Below are 25,596 nucleotides of genomic sequence, written 5' to 3'. Positions count from 1 at the left end.
AATTTCATGAACACCATTTGCGTAAATTGTTTACTGAATGGATAAACACAATAATACTAATGCATAACAGTCTTTTCGGGCGTTTTCGCCACATTCCATAATTCCAGATAGGACTGTTGCTGTTGCAAAGAAGAAAGTAATAATATTTTAACGGACAGTCGTAGTTTTCCGGTTCGAACCGCTTCGAAACTTTTAACGAAACAATTGCATATTTGAAATATTTTAGCCTTGCTCTAGAGAGCTATTATAAGTCAAAGGATGTTAAACCGAAACTGACAATAATAACATTTGTCTATAGGAATATAAGGTGAGTTGAAAGGGTTCGAACTATCTTAAAATTGGAATTTTAACCAGCCAACGTAATTAGCCGTTTTTTAAGGCTGTAAAGTTTTTCATAACAATCTTCTTTGTTGAAGATATTTTCAACTTTTGGCAAGTACTTTATTGTGTAAACTTTAATTGCATGTTTGGTTTTAAAACTGGTTCTGGTATCTTTCCGTATCTTAACGTTTCGTGTATCTATGTGTTCACGCGCTCGTTTAGATTTATTTATAATAATTTATTGACCTTTGGGCTGGTTAAGCTTCAGCCAATCCCAATAGAGCTCTGACCCATTCAATTCAACTACACTAACGAATTCATGTTACTGGCAGTTTCGGTTCCGGTTGGCTAAACTTGGCTCTCCAATGTGAGGTCAGAATTGTTCAAAAATTGAATTCTGTTAGAATTGTTCAACCCGGTTTGAACTGTAAACCCTTAACATCAAAATTAAACACAGACCACGTAAGCCTTGGGAATAAAAATACGATAAGATATTCAAGATTGTTAAATCTTACATCATACAAGAAAAGCGTATATTTTACTTTAATCAATATTGTTTCCGTTCAAACAATAATTTAATGACTTCATTACAAATATCTTTATAATAAACAAGAAATTAAAACGCCACAACATGTGTCGCGTAACAAATTATGCTGGGGCGGAATACAACACTTCAGTTATATAGCTATATGTGTAATGGCAAATGTTAAAATGCTGTACTCAATTAGTTTACAAATGTATTTATTCTGTATTTTATCGTTGCTATCGTGGTTACCCACAGAGCTAATATAACAATGTTGACTTCCGTTCAGCCAAATCCTGTAGATGGACATGCACCATCATCGAATTCGTTGTTCCTATATAGAAATAAAATGCAATGTATAGTATGTTAAGTGTAGGCTATATGTCAATTCGTTTCAGAAATATCGTGCGTTCAAACAGCAAGAAACGAACATTTTGCAGGTCTTCGAGTGATAGGCTTCACTAACGCTCAACCAATTAAACTTTTTCTTTCTGAATAATAGTAAAAGAATTTTTTTAATGGGGATTTTCAAGACGTGTTCAATGATTTTTTAATTTGTGCAGTTTTAAAATATATTTATCAATTGAGAAGTATGTGCCATAGTGAGAAAATATAGTGGATATTTGGAAAAGTTTTGTGATAAACATTTAATACTATTTATAAAATAGACGAGGTTTCTTATATTACGAAGTTAAGTATAAACATAAAAAACAAAATGGTTTGCATGAATTGTCCTTACATCTTAAATTTTAAATATTTTTATGACTAGTGTACTATTACTCACAGTTTCTTAGAACTGCAATACGCAAGATCTTTGCATAATTTCTTTGGGGTATTCTCAGTGAAATATTATATTCAGATGGTTGTTTTCTAGCATGCTACAAGATATAAGACTATATTTTGTAATAATGTGAATGCTACTGTATTTTCAAAATCACTTTTTGTTATCCATCAAAAGCAAAAGGTATGTGATGAAACTGTAGTACTTTCTTGCGAGAAGACTGGGAGAATGACTGGCCGTCCTTACGGTTCGGAGAACAGTAAGGTTGATTCTGGGAATAAAAGCGACCGCCATCTTGATGTATGTAATTGTGATGAGGGCCACGTCGCTTCTCCAAGAGAAAGCGACCTTGACACGCAGACGCAGACGTAGCCCGGCAGATACAGACGCGGTGAGGGGCCTCTCTCACTGCCTGGAGGAAATGTCACACAAGAAACGGTTCACAGCCATGACCCGGCCGTCAATAATGCTCTACATTTGCGATAATTAGATCTACGGCCATCAAAACTCGATATTGAAACTGGAATCGTCCGGTTTACGTAATGTGTCTACAACTCACCATAGATTTCCTACATGTCGAACACGAGTGAGAACTACAAGAAAGCAACATTTAAAAAATTATAATCGTTTATATTTAGGCTACATGTTTTTCCTGTTCTGTTTTATTAAATTTAACGTATTCGTAGAAATATCGTGTAATTAAAATACAAATTATAGAAGTACCTTTGTCCGATAACATAAATATGCTGCACCCATAAAACCAAACGAAATAGAATATTTAGAATCACTTGTGGGAATGGAAATTTTGTTGGAAATAAACTGAAATAAATGTCAGTTCATCAGTTTTAATTTGGCACGATGCTTTATTCATATATGCATCCTCTATGGTTTGTGGTTGAGCGTTAGCAAAATTTTTACATTGATGTTATAAGTAACCATAATGGAAAAAAGAAAAATGCTAGTCATTTATTATTATAAAGTTCAAACACCTGATCCAATGTGATAACATTTCAAATTATATATTCTATTGCCACATTTACAGTAAAAAAAAACAAGAATATAAAGTTGCTTAGTCAACAGTCTTAAATAAATGCAACAACAAATGTTTAATTCTAAATAAATAAATATTATGCCAAGGAGGAAAGAAGTAATGCTTAAGTGTTTTTGGGATACCATGCAGATACGAGTATAATAATTAATGCAATGATAAGTGTCAGTGTATATATTATAGATATTTACTCCCTTACAACTGAATTCCTTCTCTTTACGAATTGGATTACTTCATAAGTACAATAAAAAATATAGATGTATTAGGAAAACTGCAAACTATTAATAATTTTAATAACCAATCATTACTTTCTAAAAGTTGTTACTGAATTACCTTTGTAAAGTTAAAATGATTTTTTTTTTAATTAATTTGTAAAGTTTAAATTGAATCAATATTTCCTATTCGTTTCGCAAAAATGGTATATACTCTTTGGAGTACTCTTACAAGTGGGAAGATAGGTCATCGAAATAAATTAAAAAACAAAATTGTAATTTCATATAATTGAAAATATTCATATGTCAAGGACAGGTAACGTAAGTTCGGTTGTCTTAGACGAACTAGGTTGTCAGTTAAGTTTGGTTTTATTAGGAGCCGATTAGATCATGTTGGCTGAATTAAGTTAGATAAACTAGATCAAAATAGTTTATACATTCCTTATTTTAGATGCAGAAGATTAGGTTAGATTATATATAAATAGATTTGATAAATTCTATGATTTGATGTATTGTCCAGGGTAGATGAATACTCGTATTATTGTATACTGATATTTTATTCATTGTTCCTCTCAAAACTCTCAGGTACAATTAATCGGTTTATTTCACATAGCTCGTGTCTAAACCAGAAGTTCAGGCATTTTCTGCCAAGTACATTACGGATTGTCTAGTCCATTTTGTAGAATGGCAAGCAAGATTCTAGAAATTTGACACAGCAATATATAGCTTTTAATATCAATCAACACTAATACAGGTTTTAAGTTAAACAATAAAATAAAAGGTAGTAGAATCGATTTTTCGTTGTGAAAACATTGCTTTATTTTAAACCCTATCCTTAAATTACTAATATTGGCGAAATATTACTTTCTTATATATTTTTTTATTAATTTTGATTGTTAAGTTATTAAATTCATTATACTTTTAATATCTGACAAATATTCATTGGTTGTTTGGTACTCTAGGCTTTATGGTTAGAGGACACAAGACATAGAAATGTAAATGCAGTAGATATCTACAGATCAAGTTTCAAAGCACTTGCCTCTGTAAGGCCAGCCGCGTCCCCGCCTCTGCGTGGGTACCAACTGTCTGTCGGCTATTGTATGTTAATATCAGCAAATGGTGAATGGATCCTTCTAAAAATCAATAACAGCAATAATACAAGAAGCCTGTAAAAATTAGTTTTGCGGTTTCTAGCATATAATATTGTGATCAAGTAACTGCAGGCTATAACAATTTTAAATTATTGAGAAATATTTATGAAAAAGAAACAAGAAAATATACAATAGAAGGTCATTTATAAAGACTTTCTTTTCATTATTGTTATCCCTACAAAACTAGCGTTTTTCAAAGGCAAACTTGTAACAAAAGATGTAGAAGTTCGAGTTACAGGTCAACAGGTACAAACACAAGTTGTGTGTAATACACACTCGTTGTCAGCTACTGAACTTCTGCAACTTTCTCAAATAACTTAATTCAAAGGTACTAGACTAGTTGATTACACGATATTATATAACGTGATAATATTAGGATTAATTACACACATATCAATTACTTTGATTTTGTTAATTCCTAAATTAATCCTAATATTATCACTGATTGAATTTATTTATCTGCTGTATAATCTTAGATATACTACATAACTATCCAAGGAGGCAATAAACTAAACAGGTATTTATAAAAAAAAAAAAAAAAAAAAAACAGCGGTCTAGAAAATCTGAGTTTGGATCTGAGTTAGGATCCTTGTTCAAACAATTTTTCGTCAGTACCATCGATCTTGTTATTTATCGACTCACCCCTCATTCTATTTGATAAGATCCTCACATAGGTGAGGGCCAATGAGAACGGGCAGAATGTGGCTTAAAATACGGTTGGTCTCTCCTTTTATTAATACACCATTAATAGGAAGGAAATAATAGCAAAAGTGATGTTAGCGAATTTTAGCCCAACGCAAAAAATCCTAAAACAATTGTGCTTAGAATACTCTTTGAAACATGAGTCGATATTGTACATCAATAATAAATTTAATTCGGATGAAAATAAAATTGCAGGAGCAATATTTACTCCCGTGCACACCCAGGACAAATATTGCGTCGATGAGAAAATTAAATTGTAATATCAATTTCTGACGTCGAGATTGGAATATCAAAGGAAAATTCAAACAAAGTTAATTAATAATTAAACCTACAGGTTTGTGGTTGCTTTTACCTTCGACCTTTTCTGGTTTCTTCTAACAGTCAGTGAATGAGAAAAATGCATGTTACATACAATAAAGACTGTTATTTTCATATTTTTATTGTTTGTAACAGAAGAAGTTATTCGAATTTTTAAAGAACATATTTTATCTATCTTCTTTTTCACAATAAGCCTTAGTAGCTACATTACACAATTGTAATAAAAACAGATCATGTGTGTAAGGTCGTTCCATTATACTGTAGTATTAGATCCTAGCACTAGAGGGACTATGCTTAGCAATGATGTTTTTAAATTACATTTTTTTATTATACATTGTACCAGGGGAAGGAGTAGAGAAAATACTTTGGAGATCGCTTACATTATCAATTACTAAAAATTACAACATAACTAAACTTTTTTCTATGGGTTTAAAAGTTAATAGTCTTGAGGTCTAAATAAAAACTTCTAATTCTTGCGTTTCATACTGAGGCATACTATTGCTTACTTTTTTTCGCACATTTGACAACGCATGGAGATTAAGATATTTTCATTTAGAGTACCCCGAAAGTAACAGCAAAATTTTAAATATTTACCTCTACTGTTGAACTTCTTTGAACATATCTTCACAATTAGACTTAAATGCCCTACGAAGTTCGTTATGCCTTGGCTGGAATAACCAAATCATTGGTGGGATCGGCATATCAATTTCCTGTAGCGTAAAGGGGGTAAACACAATATTAAACTTACACTGTGCGGGGGTAAAGGCAGACGGTGTTTAGTCAGTGCCACTTACAAGTATGTTTAGAACGTGTTTTCGCCGACTGGCTGTAGATAATGGAATCTAGTTTTATTCATCATTATTATTCTTTAACTCTGTTGTTTTCACTGTTCACAAGGGTCAAAAATATATCCAGAGTGAGATGACTACTACTTTCGTCATTGCAGAAGGTACTTGATGTTTCAATCTATTTTGATCTTTTTATTTAGGCATAGACCTTATATTCCAGAGAAATCCTAAGACAAATTTATTTGAAGAGCTCATAAGCGGAAGGTGAATCGAACAACAATATAAACTTTTCATTACATTCCTTGTTTGAGATAGCTACCTAAGAGTGTGCACAAAGTTAACACTAGGTATGGTTAGAGCGCCTATTGTTTAATAAGAATTAAGAGATTTAATAGAACGACATTTGTTGCAAAACATTCTCAAAGCAAGAAAGGATACTGTTTGTTAATAAACCTTGGCAATACTTTTTTTATTTGTTCCTTAAGAGAAAATTATAGGGAACAATAGATACAATCTAAAATATTTGTAATTGTCACTCAATCACAGTTTTGGGAATTATTTCGTCGAGAAGGACTTCCACTGACGAATCCTATCAAACATCAAACACAATTTTATGTTTTGGTATTGGACGGATTAAAATTATAACTATAGTATGTAGCAATCAATAATGAACTATTTTGTGTGATATCGGTTTTAGTACAAAAAATAGTATTTTGGGTCGATGACTGTTAGCAATCAACTCCTTGCCAGGCTTCCGGGTCTTTAGGATGTCCCTTAAATAATTCAACGCTGGACTGATTGTTACCTTAAATAATACGCGAACGTCACACTACTGATATAGCTGCAGGATTTTAATATGAGTTCCTTACTTGTAGAACTAAGTTCGGTAACCACGGCCAGTACACTTCCTACAGCGACATCGGTGTAAAGTGATGACCTTGTAGCTGTTATAAATGCGGACAAGGAGGTAAAGGTCATGACCACGGGTGATAGAGTGTGTGTGTGCGTGCGTATATGCAGTCAGGGCGTGGTCTCTGGCTATAATGAGGATCTGATGGTTCCTCTCTCACTCTCTAGTTACTGTCATTAGGTCGTCCTTCAACTCATACGCTGCATAATGTCTCATCTACTTCTAATGTATGCTTCCTCTTCGACATATTCATCGTAGACAGTCTGAATAGTACTAGCAGAGAGATGATTAGATTTAGTTACGATACAACAATTGGATGATTGTAAACCATTATTATTTGTTTGATCATATAACATTAACTAGTTACAAAATTTTGAAATATTTTAAAATGAATTTTAAAACATGCTTATAGCAATTTTAAATTTATAAATATCACTCCATGTAAACGTGTTCAGGTGAGAGAAGCTATAAAGAAAATCATCCTTTCTTCCTTTACATTCCAGTTTCGTGCGACATCCATTTGCTGAGTTAACACTAGTGGGCCAGACATTGTTTAGTTACTGTATCAACAATAAAATAAAATAAGTTGTCAACTTATTTCAAAAGGATACACAAATAGGGGGGCCTTCCTACGTAAATCAATATCCGCCAATATAAAAAATGCGTCGATTCCAGCCACGAGAGAACGTTTTATTAGTTTACATCACTTGTATAATACAGGTTGAATATTAGTACTGTACTTTTACAACTGATAATGTCGTTCCTTAGTTCTGTTTAATGAGGTAATTAATTTACTCAAGAGATGTTTTTGATCGTTTGCGAGTAAATTATATACCCCACATCATTACTTGAGCCAAATTATAACATAGAGATATCAAAAACCTTTAAAATACATTTCATACAATAAACATAAAAAGTTAACTCGTAACTAAATTATGTAAATATGTATATTAAACACTGAATAGATAATTTTAATAGTAGTAATGTGAACTGCGCACAAGGTTAAAGAGAACAAATCGTATAATAATAATGCATTACGACATGCAAGTTGAGATTTCCAACTTCTGCGCGTCTTAACGAGCCACGGAGAAGTTTTAAACTTCTGAAATTATAAGCAATTTATAAGTTGAGAAAGATTTATTTCATAGAAGTCAGTAAAATATATATAATTAACTTTTATCGCAAACCACAGGATGTGGTGAAGATTGGTTCTTTAGACTGTAACGTGGTGAATTGTTTGATAAATGATTTTGTAAAAAAGACAGGAAATTAAATAATGAAGGCTACTTCAATTCCACTTGTGCATGGATCATTGTCTCATAACTATGGGGGCCATTTTCCATACTGTATAATTTTAATGTTTATATATTCTTTTTTTAATACAAAAAAAAAAAAAAAAAAAAAAAAAAAAACAAGAGAGGCCGTCTCATTTTGAACTTAACTCTGCCTTTCCTCACAGGTCACTGTTTTGATTATTCGTGTTAACATAATTTACTAACCTTATCAAAAGTACGAATTCTAGTTATGTACTTACTAAGTCGGGAAATATATACTACAATATGAAAAAAAATTCCCTTAAACGGTTTGATTAAAAACCATTTTTACTAAATATATTTTGTTGTATGCAACCAATTGTTGACAGTTCAAACGTTGTATTGCATGAACAACTATTAATATATTAAGTGGTTACCTGTAATATTCGCATGGATGATAATTGGTTCAAACTTCTATTTAAACATTATATTAATTCACTTGTGTTGTATCCTTGATGGTAAGCATGAGGTTTTAATACGAAATATATTTTTATTGCTTTTGATAAAAATTGTACTATGGAAGTAATAAAAATGTCTTGTGTATGTAGCACATATTTAAAAAATGACTTAATGAACTCACCTGTCTTAGATTACTATAATAATAATAAATTCTGCTCTGCATCAGCTCCCTAACTTTGTGATGTGCGATTTCTATGGTTCTGTACCTTCACATGAGAAACTTATCCATATTCAAGATTATCCAATATTCCGGATATTAAAATATTGCCTTACTTCATGTATGATATATTAACTCGTGATGTGATGGAAGGCTTAACAACATAGCTATAACTCGGCTGTAAAAAATGGAATCTCTATGATACAAGTTTTATGATAAGTATATCAGATTTACCTATATTTAATTTCAATAAACATTGAATCACAAAAAGTAGTTGCTCCGCCGGGAGTCGAACCCTAAACTAGTTTTTGTGATTCAATGTTTATTGAAATTAAATAAGGCTCTTGCCATTTATACAAATTTACCTATATGGTATGGATATCGCATTGTATGTTAGTATTATTGACTAGCGATTGAAGAATACAAATTACTGTTATTGTTATATTTACAAAACAAAGTTCAAGCGATAAGTATGCGGGATTAATGGACAGGAATGGGTTTCTTTGTATTGTTGGGTATCATGGAAGATCGACTGTGACCGAGCCTCCTTTCTAAAGGTTTGCAACCGCCGTTAACCTTTGTGCCAGTGAGGATGTGACGTAAGACGGCCCAGATCCCGGGCAGTGGTTAATTACCTTCCTGAGCCGCCATCACCACCGTCACAGTCACTGTCACCGTAACTGTCACCAGCTGTTTACAGTAGCCAGATGTAGCTCAAGACAGTCCGGTTTGTAGCTCGCTGTAGATATACTACAACCCTGTACAGTACACGGTGAACTAGTTGTACGGCGATCAGCGTGTATCGTAAAAATCAAAAGAAACCGGGTTTGCTCTCAGAATATCAGAATCTAGATTTTAAAAAGTGGAACGTTTATTAATACAGATGTAACAGGTACAAACTGGGGATCTAAAGGTACATAGTACTCGCTATAGCTGAGTTATTGAACACGAAAATTGATGTACCTCAGGTGTTATACTGTATATGCTGAGACTCAATTAACCCTAGCATTCTTACTGCTATCTGTGCATAATAATCAAGTTTAATATTTTTTTAAGAAACCGATCCCCTTCTATGCCTTATTCGGCCCGTCGTCATGGACCACTGGGCTGTACTATGATCTTATCAAACAGAATAAGGGGGAGAGTCGATACAGTACAAGGTCGATGGTACTGATAAAAAGCGCAACGGTCAAAGACAGGATTCCAACCGGCGCTATCTCTAACTCAAACACAAAGTCCAACGTCTTAGACCGCTCGGCCATCGGCACTCCCATATGTCAGCTGTGTAGAGATGCTCAAAGATTAGTTGTTTGATATGGGAGTTGTGTGCTTTACGTTTCATTGAAGTTAAAGATAAATATAGTACAATTTCACTAGAAAAACTTCAACAATTACATAGAAATCCATTCACTGGATGGATGTTACATCTTAGACGGTCCAAATTGCTACCATACAATATAGTACTTATGCAAACCAGATATTACGCCAACGATCCACCACAATTATTGGCAACGAATTATCAAGGAAACTAATTGCCAAGATCGAAATTTTTACCAACGAGACGTTATAGCAACATCTCATCAGAATCACTGACAATAAGTTGTCAAGGAAACTAGCTGCCATGGTCACAATCACTACATGATTTGTGGTACAGGTAGATATAAAATGAAACATGATATCAGGAATACCAGTTATAATGTATAATATCATTTGCATGGTAACCGGTTGTCGTGGCAATGACTTGTTAACCCTTTGCGGTGCTGTGAACTCAACACGATTTACTTGCAGTTTGATGAAGCTGGCAAACCTTTCAACAAGAAAAGCGTCTGTGTTTTTTCAAACAGATAAAAAACGCGAATTATCACCCATAGTCTTTTGGAAAGTGATTGTAATGAATTGTCATTATGAAACATTAAATCGCAGTAAATCTTAAAGTATTTTAACGTTTTTCATTACTGGTTTTAATCAAAATACATGTTCGTTGCCGTGGAAAAGTAAAAACTTCGGAAATTAATGATAATGCTGGGAGAGTTAACGAATTATCCTCATATATGATCGAAAAGTCAGTTATATACTACTTGTTTGTTTTTCCGCCCACGTTCTCATGTTGATTAAGGCAGAAGAACCTCACTTGTACAAAGATTAATTCGGTTAAACATAGCTCAACTGTTCTAGCTAGCTAGCTCTAGTGAGGAAAACAACAACATCAGTAGCGTAGCCAGAAATTTCGCTCGGGGGGGGGGGGGGTCCGAAACTGGAAGATCCGGGGGACGTTTTGTGTGTTATTTGCCAATGAGTTCACTGGTAAAAGGTAAATACCAAAAATATGGAGCTTTAGTAACTACGCCTTATAGAAAGTGGAAAGATGTAATAGGCAAATTCAACTCTCACAGCAACTCTAGTACCACAAATTTTCTTGTATAGCTACAGAAACTTTACGAAGTTCGATTCTGGCCGAGTATAAGGCTCCAAAGTGACGTTGGATTCACTGGATAAGAAAGAAAAAGAACAAAACAGAGCTTCACTCAAGCATATAATTGACACAACTATATTCTGTGGAAAAAATTAAATACCCCTACGGGGACATTGGGCCACTGACGGCAGAAACCCTTTAGAAAAGGAGGGCAATTTTCGAGCATTGCTCTGGTACAGATCAAACTAACGGTCGGAAAATGTACCGGAAAAAAACTCTACTGATTAGAAGTTCGGCTACTTTGGATTTCACTGATTGAGGTATTTATGAATGAGTTATAATGACGATTTTTTGTATCATTACACTGTAGACAAGTATATAATTATCGGAAAAAATCCAAAAAATCACTTTTGGTCGGAAATAAAATACATCTGAAAAACTCTAATGATTATAACTTCAACTACTTCGGACTTCGGTTATAGAGGTAAACGTGGTTTTTTGATTGAGTTAGGACGACGATTTTGTTATCATTAAACTGTACTCGACTACCTATATAATTATCGACAAAAAATCACTTCCGGTCGGTAAATACCGAAGAAAAGCTCTCTACAGATTCAAGTTTTGACGATTTTGGATTTCATTGGTTCAGTGGTTGAGGTAAAAGTGGTATTTATAATTTTGTTAGGACATTGATTTTAGGTATTAATTCAACGCCGACGAATAAATATATAATTATCGAGAAAAAAACAAAAATAATCACTTCAGATCGGAATATACTAAGGAAAATGTAGGCAAAGACAAACAACCTCAGTCAGTGAAATCCAAAGTAGTCGGAACTTCTTATCAGTAGAGCTTTTAAAGTGTATTTTCCGACCGAAAGTGATCTTTTATATTTTTTTCGATAATTATATACACGTCTACAGTTTAATGACACTAAAATAAACGTCGTGACTTAATTCTAAGCAGCCATTTTACGTCCCCAAGACGAATTTGAACGAAGTGGTCGCTAATTTAAACTGTCCAAGTCCAAGTCGGGTCGCTAGGATGGCCTCTGGGCGCTCCTCCTGGTCTGTGGGCAGTATCTGAGCAGTTGAGCTCAATGACTTGCCTGTCAACTGTACCATTTGCTCCTGCAGCAGTCTATCAGTTGGTCGGTGTGCCACTGAGGGCCACAGCTTCATTGAAGAGCCGGGTGAGGGCGGTCAGCTGCGCAGCTATTTCAAGACGGCTTGTAGGCTGCGCTGGGCGGGGGCGGCTGGTTCTGATGCTGCATCAGCTGCTGGCGCCTCCGTTTGTTGCGGCAGAGTGGCTGGTGTATGTGGCCACTCTAGTTTCTGCCTGGGAGTCGCCCTGGGCCTCTGTGTGACCGGAAGGTCAGCCACAGATGCCGGCGGGCGAGGAAGTCGGTTGGCTGGGTTCTGGGGTTTCCTCCGGCGCTTCTTCTTCTGCGGCATGTGGTCCTCAGCTTCATTCTCCGATACGGAGTCCGCTGGTGACTCATCTCGCGCTGGTCGCTTGGGCGGCTGGGCCGTTGATCGCCTCGCCGCTGGTTTGGTAGGCCGGGACTTGCGGCCTAATTGGACACCTGCCGTTCTGGCCTCCTTGTAGGCTGGACACCCACGATAGTTGGCGTTGTGATCGCCGCCACAATTGCAGCAGTGACCCTTCTCCGTCGAGACTTTGGGGCAGTTCATCTTCAGATGATTTCCCCCCCAGCGGACACATTTTCTCGGCCTCCCGCAGTTGCCGGAGCCGTGGCCAAAACCTTGGCACCGGTAGCACTGCGGCGGGCCGACCGGCTTCTTGTAGACAGTGACTGAGACCCTGACATGGAGCAGGCTTGTCACGTTGTAGATTTGGCAAGCCCGCTTAGTGTCAGGATTCTCTCGCTCACTGTCCCTGGTCAGCGTGCTCAGCCAGCTCCTGGTAGGTCCCCTGGCTGTCCGAAGTCGTGCAACCTCGTCGACGGCGAAGCCCTCGTCAGTTAAGACATCGAAGAGCTCCACATCATCGGTGTCGGGCAGTCCGCTGAACACAACCTTAAGCGATCTTTCACGCCCAAGGTTGTGACTGTAGAAGAGCAGCTTCTTGGAACATAGGTACCGCTGAACTGCCCTGAAGTCCTCCACGGTGGTCATTAAGCGATAGTGAGCACCGTGGAATGTTGTCGTCAGGCCGTCCCGCGCCAACTCCTCCAACTTCTTGGCGTGGGTAGGCCAGTCCGGAACACTGTCCAGGAACAGCAAGGGTATCCTGGGCGTAGAAACCGAAGCCGTAGGTTGGTCAGATGTCACAGTAGAAGTGGTGACGTTGTGGCCTTTAAAAAGGCCCTTTGCTGGAGCAGCGACCTTCTTAGGCGCCGAGGTGGCAGGTAGAGAGCTAGGCCTCTTAGCTGGCTTCCCGGCGCTTCCAAAGGCACGCTGTGCCATCTTCTTGAAGATGTCACTCATGTTGTTCCAGTAGTTGTTTACACAACGAGCGCTGGAGGTCGAATGTTCGCCGTGTTACAATTTAGGTTGCTTTGCGACGTCACGTGACCGCGCTCTATAGCAATACCGTGATTACACTACACTATCCGAAAGGCCGAGCCCAAAAGTATAGTTTGATACTTTATGATTTAAACGAAAGGACAATTATATTTTTAACAACGGTCACTTTAATCAATTAAATCAATCAATTTAATGTTTGTAGACAAGAGTAAATGATAACTCTCCTTTTTTTCTCCTGCTCCATGCTTTATTTTTTAACACGTCTTAAAATTTCGGGGGGGGTCCGGACCCCCTGGACCCCCCCTTCGCTACGCCACTGAACAACATCAACATCGAATGAGTAAGGGACACAATTGAAAACTATGTATCCTTCGTTAATCTGAAATAAAACACAATGGAAGTTTATTGCCTGAGCATTTAGCGCCTTTGCCACCAATTTCTGATGAACAAAATCAAATTTCTGTCTGTCCGTACGTACGAAAAATTTCGAATGAGTTGACCTAGAGCTTTAAAATTTGATTTGAAACTCAGAAAATAGATTCATTGCAAATAGAATTTCTATTTCTATTGACATTTTCTGTCTGTAACAAAACGACTCTGGTTACATTTTTTATGGGCAATCAAGTTAACAACGAGAAAATGCAAAAAAATGAACTAGTTAATATTAAGATAAATCATAAGCCTTTTTCAGTAACTGATCAATATATGTAAAGTAGTTACTTTGTTGGACTGGTTGGTGTCAAACAAAACTTGGCATTATGCTAACATGAAATGTCATTTTCTTCAACAAACTAAACGATAACGGAATTGTTTTATTTTGATAGGTTGAATATATTTACTGATGAAAAATGGAGTGTACAGGATATAGATCTCGTGTATGATAGTTCAAAAGTTTTTATTTACTCATTTGCTTGTCTGTCTGTCTTAAATTAGCGAGGAACTGAAGCCTTGTAATTTGGAATATACCTGATAAGCTATGCATAGTAAGCAATAGGTAACGTAGGTAAGCAACGCGATAATACGCAATTTGCTATTTTACATGAAAAACAGGATTTTACATTTAGGCAAGTTTTCATGTGTGTAGGAGAGTAGACAGAAAATGAACAAGGGAATGTCACAATAAATGTATCAATTATGAAGTGTAGATTTGTGCTCCTAAAACTTACTCATATATTTAAAAGTGGTCACCACGACGTTTATTTAGGCAAGCGTTCAAATTAGTCTTTCTTAATAACGGAATGTTAGAGCGAATTACTACCTTTGTTTCTGACCGCCTGTATAGACCTTTCGAATAAGCTAACCAGAAGAGATAAAATTTCGGTTGAAATTTTACTAATATTACCTCTACATTGAAATAGAAAAATAGTAAACATCAGCTTATTGGGAGTTACTCTATTGACCAGGATACTGTGCGCTGTGGGGCGAACGTGAAGCGAAGTCTGGTCTGTATTTAACCTTTTGTATATTTATGCTTCAGAACCGTATTCTCCGGCATAAGGAACTGATATTATCTTTGAAATCAAAAAACTTTTAGGGTTTGAGTTATTTTTTTGTAGTGAAAATCCCACCCCCCTTCGCACGCTTGTCCTTTCGCGACTTGTAGCCCTCGCGACCAGTCACATAGTTCCGCACAGATTGGGTCAATTAGATCAACAAGAGCAATAGAGAACTATGTGGTCCGTCTAGCCTACTCCGCCTGCCTGGTCCCTAGGACCATCTGCGTTAGAAATTAAGGTAAACAAATAATCGTTTCCAACAAAATTAGAATTGTTTCAATTTAAATACATAACCTCTAGAGTACCTACCTAAAAAATTAATTGTTTTTAACTATTTTTAAATTAATGTTTATTTTCTACATACAATAGCTCCTGGAGATATTATTGCTATGTTCAATGTACTGTACACGTCTTTCAGGTACGACATGATTTCATTACTAAAAACTAAATCATAAAATTACTTGAAACTGTGGATATTACATGAGCAAAGACATTTCCTATATTTTATTAGGATACCTACAATATTTATCATAATGGATATTTTTGGTTCATAAAGAGATCTAAAGTATATTAAACACTACTGAACATTTAGTGTTAGAATTGTATTGCCTCTTAATTAGTTACTCTTTCAATCAATTAAAAATGATTTTTAGATTCCTAATGTAATGATTAATTAAATGTTATACTAATTCAAAATGTAGAACTTTTTTGTTTTTCATAAAATAACTAAGTAATGCTATTTTTATGTATTTTAAGCCCTTAATACAATTCCGTGACGCATATATTTAATTTTATATCTTACAAAACCAGGGTAATCATTTACTTCGCTGTGTTATAACAATAATATAAAACATCAAAGTGGGTTGAAACTAATTATTGCACACCTTTTATTGTAATGAATAGTTGTACTTGATCTTAGTACATGTCAATGTGAGATAGTACTCATAATTGTCTAAATTCATACACATTTAATAAACGTTAGAAACTTAATTTTATTGTATACTTTTTACAAAATGATATATTTTATTTTATTTTTTGAAAACCAACATACATCATTTACCACGCTTTGTTATAAAAATAATTTGTTTGCTGAAATGGGTTGAAAAATGTGTCATAAAATGTATCATGACAAGAATATTGAAATACAATATTGTATTGGACTCGAATGTTTGTGGCGACTGTTTATAATCAGCATAAAAATATGGAAAATATATTGATACATTTGGGAATTGTATTGTAATATTGTTAAATTCACTCACTCTACACGGATATTTAAACCAATATTATTACAAATTGACATTATTTGCTAATTATATTGCATACTGTGTAAGATTTGTCCTTACCGAAAATATTGCATTACTTGGTGTCCTATTTAAATGTTCACAGTTGATAAGCGAGAGAGGAACCAAACTATTGTTACACTCTGGAAGAGAGGCTCCGAGACCTGCGACAACAATGAGAGTGCAGCTGAGCAAATAGGTTCAGTCAGGTAGACACTCCACTGTCCTGTTATCTGTCGGAACTGTGGAGTGTGGAGCACCACTACCGCTGTGCTGCAAGAGGAGCGACATGTCATGCCGTGTCTTGCGGGCAGAGTCTGGCTAGCCATCTCAGTGTAAAAACGTGCGGTGATAAGACAGCACAAGGCCACGGTAGCACCAGCGGTACTCTTTCGACTACTTACTGTCACTACCGATTGATAATGCCGCTAACGCACGGAAGGGTTGACTGTACAATTTAACATGGGTTACTCGATAATGATAACTACTAATATAAGTAGTTCAATTCGGACAGAAAAATGTTGATATAATGGTGTTGGTTCAGATAAAAATAACAACTAATCAAACCACACTATACCAATTGTATTCAAATCAAAACTGACCCGATTGTAAAACCAAATGGTATTCCAGACTGTAATAATTTTCTAAATTTTGTATATTTGCGAATATACACATAATGCAGCTATGGTGGGAAGAGCTGATTCGATGCGAATGTGCAGTTTACCTCCTGTTCACCTTCTTCTCACGTGCAGCATCTAAAATCTGATGCTGTTGCAGACTTGATTCCTTAAATCTGGAGTCATGTTTGTCTGAAGGGATCCAAAAAATATTCGGTGACAAAGAAAGGAGTCGAGAGTCAAGTCTGCAACAGCGTCATATTTCAGACGCTGCACGTTAGAAGAAGGTGAACTGAAGCTAAATTCAATATTTGTGAGTGTTCCAAACGCGATATTTAATTGATAGCCACACGTACCCCAATATGTTTTCTTCCAGCACTTGATAAACTGAAATGTGAAATAATTCGTATAACATATGCTATAACACTCATACAGATAATAATTACGAAATTATATTATATGTGTATTTTAATAATGATGAGATACTGATATTTGATACAAGCCCATTTCAGGATGACTGCCTCGCTATTCACCTCACTATCGTCCTTATATAATGCACTGTACAATTTAGCGAATCTCAATATTTTGTTGTTGAACAATCGTAGTAATTGAGAATGGCTGAGCAAAATATACCACAATGCTATCTATCTACCACAACGCGGCTTTGCTGGCACTATTCCTCGGTAAAGTTCGTAAAACCTGTTTCGTGCATAACACCTAAAGTATTTTACGATTTTAAATTATCCATTTCAATTGCATGTGTTCATAGTAAACTATTTTAGGACTATATTTAAATACACGAGTTCGACTATTGTACAAAAAAACACTAAAATATATAAATCATAAAATGAATATACTCGAAATTTCACTATAATTCAAAGTACGAGAAACACCTACTTTAATCATTTTATTCTCTAATTTTTATATTCTGTATTAGCGAACTGCTCTGAGCCGCTGTGTACCAGTTTGTACGTACCAGTTAGTTAAGGACGCTCTTTCTTCATCGCTTAATATTCGCTGTAGCTGATACCTGGGTAAATTATTAACGTCGGGAAATGCTAATACAGTTGAAGGTCATTGTCACGTTGTTGTCAAGGCACAGACTTTGCGAACTGCTCTGAGCCGCTGTGTACCAGTTAGTTATGGACTCTCTTTATCCCATCGCTTAATATTCCCAGTAGCTGATACCTGAGTAAAATATTAACGCCAAGAAATGCTAACACAGTTGAAAGTCATTGTCACGTTGTTGTCAAGGCACAGACTTCGCGAACTGCTCTGAGCCGCTGTGTACCAGTTACTTAAGGACCCTCTTTATCCTATCGCTTAATATTCCCAGTAGCTGATACCTGAGTAAAATATTAACGCCAAGAAATGCTAATACAGTTGAAGGTCATTGTCACGTTGTTGTCAAGGTACGGACTTTGCGAACTGCTCTGAGCCGCTGTGTACCAGTTAGTTATGGACTCTCTTTATCCCATCGCTTAATATTCCCAGTAGCTGATACCTGGGTAAATTATTAACTTCGGGAAATGCTAATACAGTTGAAGGTCATTGTCACGTTGTTGTCAAGGCACAGACTTTGCGAACTGCTCTGAGTCGCTGTGTACCAGTTAGTTATGGACTCTCTTTATCCCATCGCTTAATATTCCCAGTAGCTGATACCTGGGTAAATTATTAACTTCGGGAAATGCTAATACAGTTGAAGGTCATTGTCACGTTGTTGTCAAGGCACAGACTTTGCGAACTGCTCTGAGCCGCTGTGTACCAGTTAGTACGTACAAGTTAGTTAAGAACTCTCTTTATCCCATCGCTTAATATTCCCTGTAGCTGATGCCTGGGTAAATTATTAACGTCGGAAAATGCTAATACAATTGAAGGTAATTTTCACGTTGTTGTCAAGGCGCAGACTTAGCGAACTGCTCTGAGCCGCTGTGTAGCAGTTAGTATGTACAAGTTAGTTAAGAATTCTCTTTATCCCATCGCTTAATATTCCCTGTAACTGATGCCTGGGTAAATTATTAACGTCGGGAAATGCTAAACTAGTTGATGGTCATTCAAGGAGAAGTAAGTTTATATAGGACCTAATATCATGAGATTCCACGCCATGTGTGTTTTTGTAGCAAAATATATTTATAATATGTGTATTACTTATATTAAAAAAAATACAAAGTATGCATTTACATTAGTTTCATATATATTTAATAATGTAAAAAAAGATTATAAAAAAACTCTGAAGCGCTTTACTTTATTTTTTAAGTGACAGTAATAGTACCATAATTTATTGCATGACTAAAGACAGCACATCTTTGTATAGACTTCTGTTCTCATTTCGAGACTCTACTTTTCTCTACTGTTCACCGGCACCGGCACCGGCACCGGCTACTGTTCGGAGCGGTCAGACACGTTCGGAGAAGCTACTGCGTTGCTGTCTGTTCTCTGCTCGTCCCGTTCCACATGGCTGGCTAATTCTGCTACTTTCGGCAGGTAATTGTCTTTTTCACTCTCTTTACTTAATTAGTTGGCGGCTTTTCTCTCCCACCCAGACATATATTATCGTAGATTAGTTATAAGTAGTTTATATATATTATTTTGTAACTTGTGTTCCTCGTGTACGTGTTCGTGTCGCAAAGTGTTCTATCCTGTCTTTCGTACGTTCTAAATTTGTTAATTTATTTACTATGCCAGTTAAGTTTTTCTATTTTTGCGCCGTGCTTTCTAACTGATCCGTTCGGCGAACGGAAATTATTTATTCCGTGTACACACTTTGTCTTTATTTAGTGTAAGCGAGACGGTACAGACTTTGCAAATTCTGTTACCTCGAGTTTTGTGTTGCGTGCAAAATTGGGTGGCAACATTAATGATTTTCTTTTTATTGCTTAATTAATTATTTGCCTTAGAGTAGCGTGAACAGATTATAATTTAATTATTGGTATTTGGGAAATAATGTACGGTTATTATTATTTGTAAATTATATAATTATTATTAGGCCTACCTTACAATTAATATTTAATAATAAAATGTAAATTATTATAATATTATAATAGAATGATTAAAATCCAGCGAATTATAGTTACAAGTGAATGTCATCACGCTTAATCATTTAGTATGGCTGTTCTAGCCTATGTAATATTTAATCTTGTCACCAAGTAGTGTATCTTAAAATACTTGGTGTCTTGAGTTATTTTTAGGAAACAGTTTTCAATACTTAAAAGGTACTGTTAGTTACAGATCGTTATTTTTAATTGTTAAATTAAAAAAAATTTATATATACTTTGTGGCAAACATAATTAAGTTATTATTATTTCTCAGGTTACAATAAAATTTTTCTAAATATCTACTGGTTATGTTGGGATTTAATAGGGTCCCCGTGAGTGCCGTTAGCGGGACTGGTGCGGCGAGTCTGCCCGAACAACTGAAAAATTGAATGCCCTCGCCCTGCCAGCGCTTCTGTACCGGCATCCAACCGGAGTGTATGTGCTCCTATTCATTTCATCTGGAACAAGGTTGGATCAAAAATGTGTTTTTTTTTTCTTATACCAATTGAGAGGATTGGCTTGTATGGAGCGCTGCCAGATGTTAGATCTGGAGGAGGGCCAGTATATTAGCCAGTATTATTTAGTTTAGTTACATGAACTGAAGGGGAGGATTTCATCTTTAATTCGGATTCGTGGAGGCAACTAAGCCCCCGCCTCCTTCAAAAATTGGCTTTAAATATTTTTTTTTAATTTTCGGCTACAAACTTGAAACCAAATTACTTTTTAAAATTAGTGGGCCTAGAAATTCTACAACCTTTTCCCTCCCCTCAGTTCATAAAAAAAATTACCTGTTAAAATTTTTAGATTTACTACTGCCGTACCTGAAATTGTTATTTATATATCAAATCTCTATATTATATTATTTATTTATTATGTTATTATTTCTATTTATTATGTTATTGTCTATATTGGAATTTTATCTTTTGTTATTTAGTTTTTAAGTTACGCGGTGCACCGTTTATTCTTTACTTTTTTTTTAACTATACAAATAATGGAATATCCTAATTTAGATTTTGAAATGTTGGCTTTATAATTTAACACTATAGCAATGAGAAGTTCATTTATAATGAAACCTTTGACAATGAAAACAGCCATAGAGAGCTATAAATTTTACAGTTTCACGTTTTTTCTGTCTATAGATTTTTCAAAAGGAACCGATCCTTCTAAACTAGCTGCTTCAGTTCTACTAATTCCTAATAAGGGAATTTAAAAGCGTTAATGTTAATTGTATTAATGTCGTAATGTCGAATAAATTGTCGTCGTTTTTAATTATGAAAAATACATTTATGTTAATAAGTAAAGCAATAAAAATATCCTTGATATGCGTTATTCTAAATGGCTGTCCACATATAGTCGCTTCGCGTCGCAATTAACTCAGATACTTTTTTATTTAGATTGAAATAAGAATATTGTTTAAATTCTTAAATGAATGTTTTTCCTGGCCTTCGAAATGCCAATTGAATATTTTTAGTTTTCGTTCGTTATTTTCAGTTATAGTCTTTCTTTATGTCGTTGGCTGAAGTTAATTTAACTGTTCTATGTTTTGACGATTAGTTTTCGATCTTTGAAGTAAGAAATAAGTATATATCACTGGTAGTATAATCTACAGACTAGACCTTACATCCATTTAGGAATGGTGTGGGAGAAATTTTGTTCCATAAAGTTATGTTCTTTAATTCATAGATAGGACTACGGTACTAAATCTTTTCCTCAGAGTGTCAATACATTTAAGTTTTAAAGTAATTACCTAATTCTTACGAAATTGATTTAAAATTGTTGGTATTTTTATTTTGTTAGAATTTAATCAGTATTACACGTGTTTAATAGTTTTCTGTATTATATCTAACATCGCTGTTCCCTTAGTTTGCTAACGCATATAGCAGTGATTCCAGTTTAAAGTGGGAACAGACCTTAGCATTGGGTGCTGTATCACCTCATAGACTGATACATAATCAAAGTTATGTACTAAAAGAGTAGTACATGTGAAAAAGGTTTCGTTTTATATGATTGACCCTTTTTCGATATCCTGCCATTTCGACACAGCGTGGCTTGTCTTGATTTCAGGATGTGGTCTTATAAATTGGCTTTAGTCTCCCAAATTATAAGATAACCATAGTAGTTCTGCTGTATGACTACATGTGCCCTCTTATTTCCAAACGCGATTAAGAATTATCCTAGGTGAAAACTTACTTAATAATCTTTCCGAACTTTTGATCTTCTATAGGGTAGAATTTCTACTGAATTATAGCAATGTCGAAATATAAAATTTTAACTCTTCATTAAAAATTGTTGGGCACATTATTGGCCCATCTATAGTTATTTCAATTTTGATTTCTAAAAATTAAACAATTATTCCCATTAGATAAATATATCATATCTAGTAACAATGTAGCAAAGTACTTTTAAACTGAATTCATGTTATTTTTCATTACAGGGATGTTTTATAACCTACTGAGCATCCATATTGTATATCACTCTAAATGAAATAAAAATACAATATTCTCCTTGTTAATACTTTAAAAATAATTAAAATTTAGTAAAAATATACATACTGTAGGTCATGTAAGAATAATAATAGGGAAAATCTTGTACAATAATAACTGTGTATTATAAAAGTTGACTTTTATTTTATTTGTAATCCAGTATCTAAATTACGTTTTGTAACTTTGCTGTTTGAATAGAACTTTAAGTTGCTGAAACAGGACTTTAAGTAGCGAGCATAACGTGATAATATAATAGTTGAAAGTTCAGTAATTTTTTACCATCCCCCCTTTATTGTTTACGTTTTTAACCATATTTTTGTATGTTATGATGGCAGTCCAGTGAGTTTATATTTTGTGTAACTCGTCGTTGCAAAGGAATATTACTAAGAACAAGGAAGGACTTGTAGTTCAAAACCTTTTATAAACTTAATTTGTGTAAAACTGTACTGTAATGTTAACTGTCAAAGATCTTTGCTACAGTAGTATAAACCTATCACAATGTTAGATGTATTTAAATTTGGTACGGTTTTACGGTTGCTTCCGGCCTGACAGAGAACGGAATTTGACGATAAAAATAACATTTTGAAAATTTAATATCATGAAATACATGAACAATTTGATGTAATCGTAAGTTTATGAGACAGGTGGGTACTTCGATGTCTGAGATAAGTATCTTGAATAATATTTTAATCTTTGTGGCTTTTTAAAAGTATATAAATTGTTGATAAAGAAGTAAAGAAGGATTTGTCAATTGTTGTTTATACTTTTTAATATTATATTCCACAAGTTAATAATTATTAAAAATCGCACCTGGCTGAATAGGCCAGAAATTGTTTTGTTGACTCAAGCCGAATAATACAGGTTTTAAGCAATTTTCTTTTATTATTTAAAAATAGTGATGAAAACATATTTGCACTTTCATTTACTATTTATCGCAAGTGTCGATTTAAAGTGATGGTTTGTAACCTTTAATAATTAGAACAAAAACTCCGATTTAGATCAATCGATTTTGCTGATCAAATAAATTCAAATACCTTACCTTTAAAGACACTTAAATCCTGCATTCAAGAACGCATAGGACTTATTATATTTTCCAACAAAACAGCACACATTGAATTATGTTATTGTATGATTATATTAAATACAATAACACAATAGCAACGATTTGAAAAAAAATCACGAATGTTGACCAACTTAAAATAATAGGTCAATATCAAAAAGGCTTATATGGAAATTAATTATAATAATATAGTGACATAATTTATAATTATTAAAAATAATATAGTGACATATTCTTTATAGTTAACAGATGAATTAGTTTACGTGTGTTTGGTGCCCTAAATTTCTTAATAACCGGTGAATGGTGAATGGAAGTACGGATATTTGATTGCCAATTATATATTTATGTAAAAATATATTCGCGCTTGTATAACTACCAGTTTAACAATTGAGTTTTGGTTCTAATAAACATGAACTCTTCGGATGTCAGTTATCGCTTTCAATTCATTCTTTTAATATCTAAGACTAGTCGACGAATATGTAATAATTACTGAATGTACATGGCGAGTTGGTTATATTGAAACCAAGCAGACAACTCTCGTAAGTTTAAAATTTCTTTAAACCCAAGCAAGTACCTTTATTGCAAAGACCGAAATATTCACAGCTGTTTTAATAATGTTTTGTATTCTAACGTACGCGTGAAAGCCTTGATAAAACAGGTCAAAATTAAATAAAACAAAACATTAAAAAATGGCTTATTAAATTTATATTGATATATTTCATGTTAATACAAATATTAAACCCAATAAATAATGCAACGCAGGAAGATTCTTACCGTTATAGATCGATGTTTTGAGAAATATCCGTTCACGGGCACAACCACCAACCAAACCACGCACCAACTGAAGCTTGCAGACACCAACCAGTCGGTTCCCCCCTCCCACTCCACATGGAGCGATCAGCTGGTTGCTGTCCAAACAGGTTCAACCTCCAAGACACTCCACAACTTTCTACATTACAACAATGTAAATGCATCACCGCACCGTGAGTAACTGTTTAGGCTATAACTACGTTATTCGACGCAACTGTTTTCCACGGATGCTGTTAAATGGACCGCGACCTTTACAGAAACAGTTTCTCGTTTTCTTATCAGGAACGGGTGACCCTTGCTCACAAGGTAAGTGACAGGCCTTAATTCACCAAAAATGGTAACTTCGTCGACACTTTAAAAGCTGTGCCAGTTAAAGGGACAATTAGTTGGAAGGCCTCCGCAAACCACCGAGTCATGACGGAGTCCGTATCGTGACAAATACCGTACTTAAATGTATACAAGAAAAAGCTGTATTGATTTAGTTAAGTTAGACTATTCAAGCAAGCTCGAAGTTTAATTGATTCTCTGGTTTGATCATACAACTATTTAACTATGAAAATTATGGGAAACTAATATAAGTTTGATTCAACTTAGTTACTAATATCCGCAAGTGGGTCATCCATCATTCCTAGTACTGCAGAGTTTGCAAAGAACCTAACTCGAACTTTACTTTAATTCTCATAGAACAGTTGTTAGTTGAAAATATATATTGGATTAGATAGAAACATGTTGAAAAATTGATACTTACTACATGCATGTTAAGCTAATAATTTCTAGCTTTTGGTTGGTTAATCATATCTGAACAATAAAAATATACTTTACTAATTTTTAAAATATAAAACACAATATATCATATATATGAAATATATAACACTTATGTTTACCAGTGAATCACGTGTTTTCTTGACCCACGTGATGAATGAAAGGAAGCATCTTAAAAACCTAAACCTGTGTTTTTATTTCGACTGATAATTTCTATAGTTGTCTTTTTAGACAAACATAACCTAAAAATATCTTACAGTTAATCTCATAAGACGAATCGCTTTTGATAAATATTCAATGACCTGTTCCAAATCTGTAAACTCTTCCTTTAGACTGAACAAAACATCTCAAAGAGATGTACATAACCCGCAATATGCTTCTCGAAATTACTTGACATCAATAAGACAAAAAAATAGTTTATAGTGTTAAAAATCGAGTTATATGACATATCACCAGATAAGATTGCGC

The 25,596-nt window shown here is 34.7% G+C and overlaps 1 protein-coding gene across 1 annotated transcript in view; it reads right to left on the bottom strand.

Annotated features, from left to right (window-relative positions):
- LOC124359309 (TLD domain-containing protein 2) overlaps positions 1 to 24,425 on the bottom strand; it is a 498,415-nt gene extending 473,990 nt beyond the window's left edge. The window contains exon 1 of the mRNA XM_046811944.1: positions 24,331 to 24,425. The gene's annotated coding sequence lies outside the window, so the exon portion shown is untranslated. The remainder of the gene's footprint in view (positions 1 to 24,330) is intronic.
- Between the last annotated feature and the right edge of the window lie 1,171 nt (positions 24,426 to 25,596).

Source organism: Homalodisca vitripennis, chromosome 4 (genome assembly GCF_021130785.1).
Source record: "Homalodisca vitripennis isolate AUS2020 chromosome 4, UT_GWSS_2.1, whole genome shotgun sequence".
NCBI classification, from domain to species: Eukaryota; Metazoa; Arthropoda; class Insecta; order Hemiptera; family Cicadellidae; genus Homalodisca; species Homalodisca vitripennis.
The sequence above is the reverse complement of the archived record's forward strand: the minus strand, read 5'-3'. Positions and strand labels throughout refer to the sequence as shown.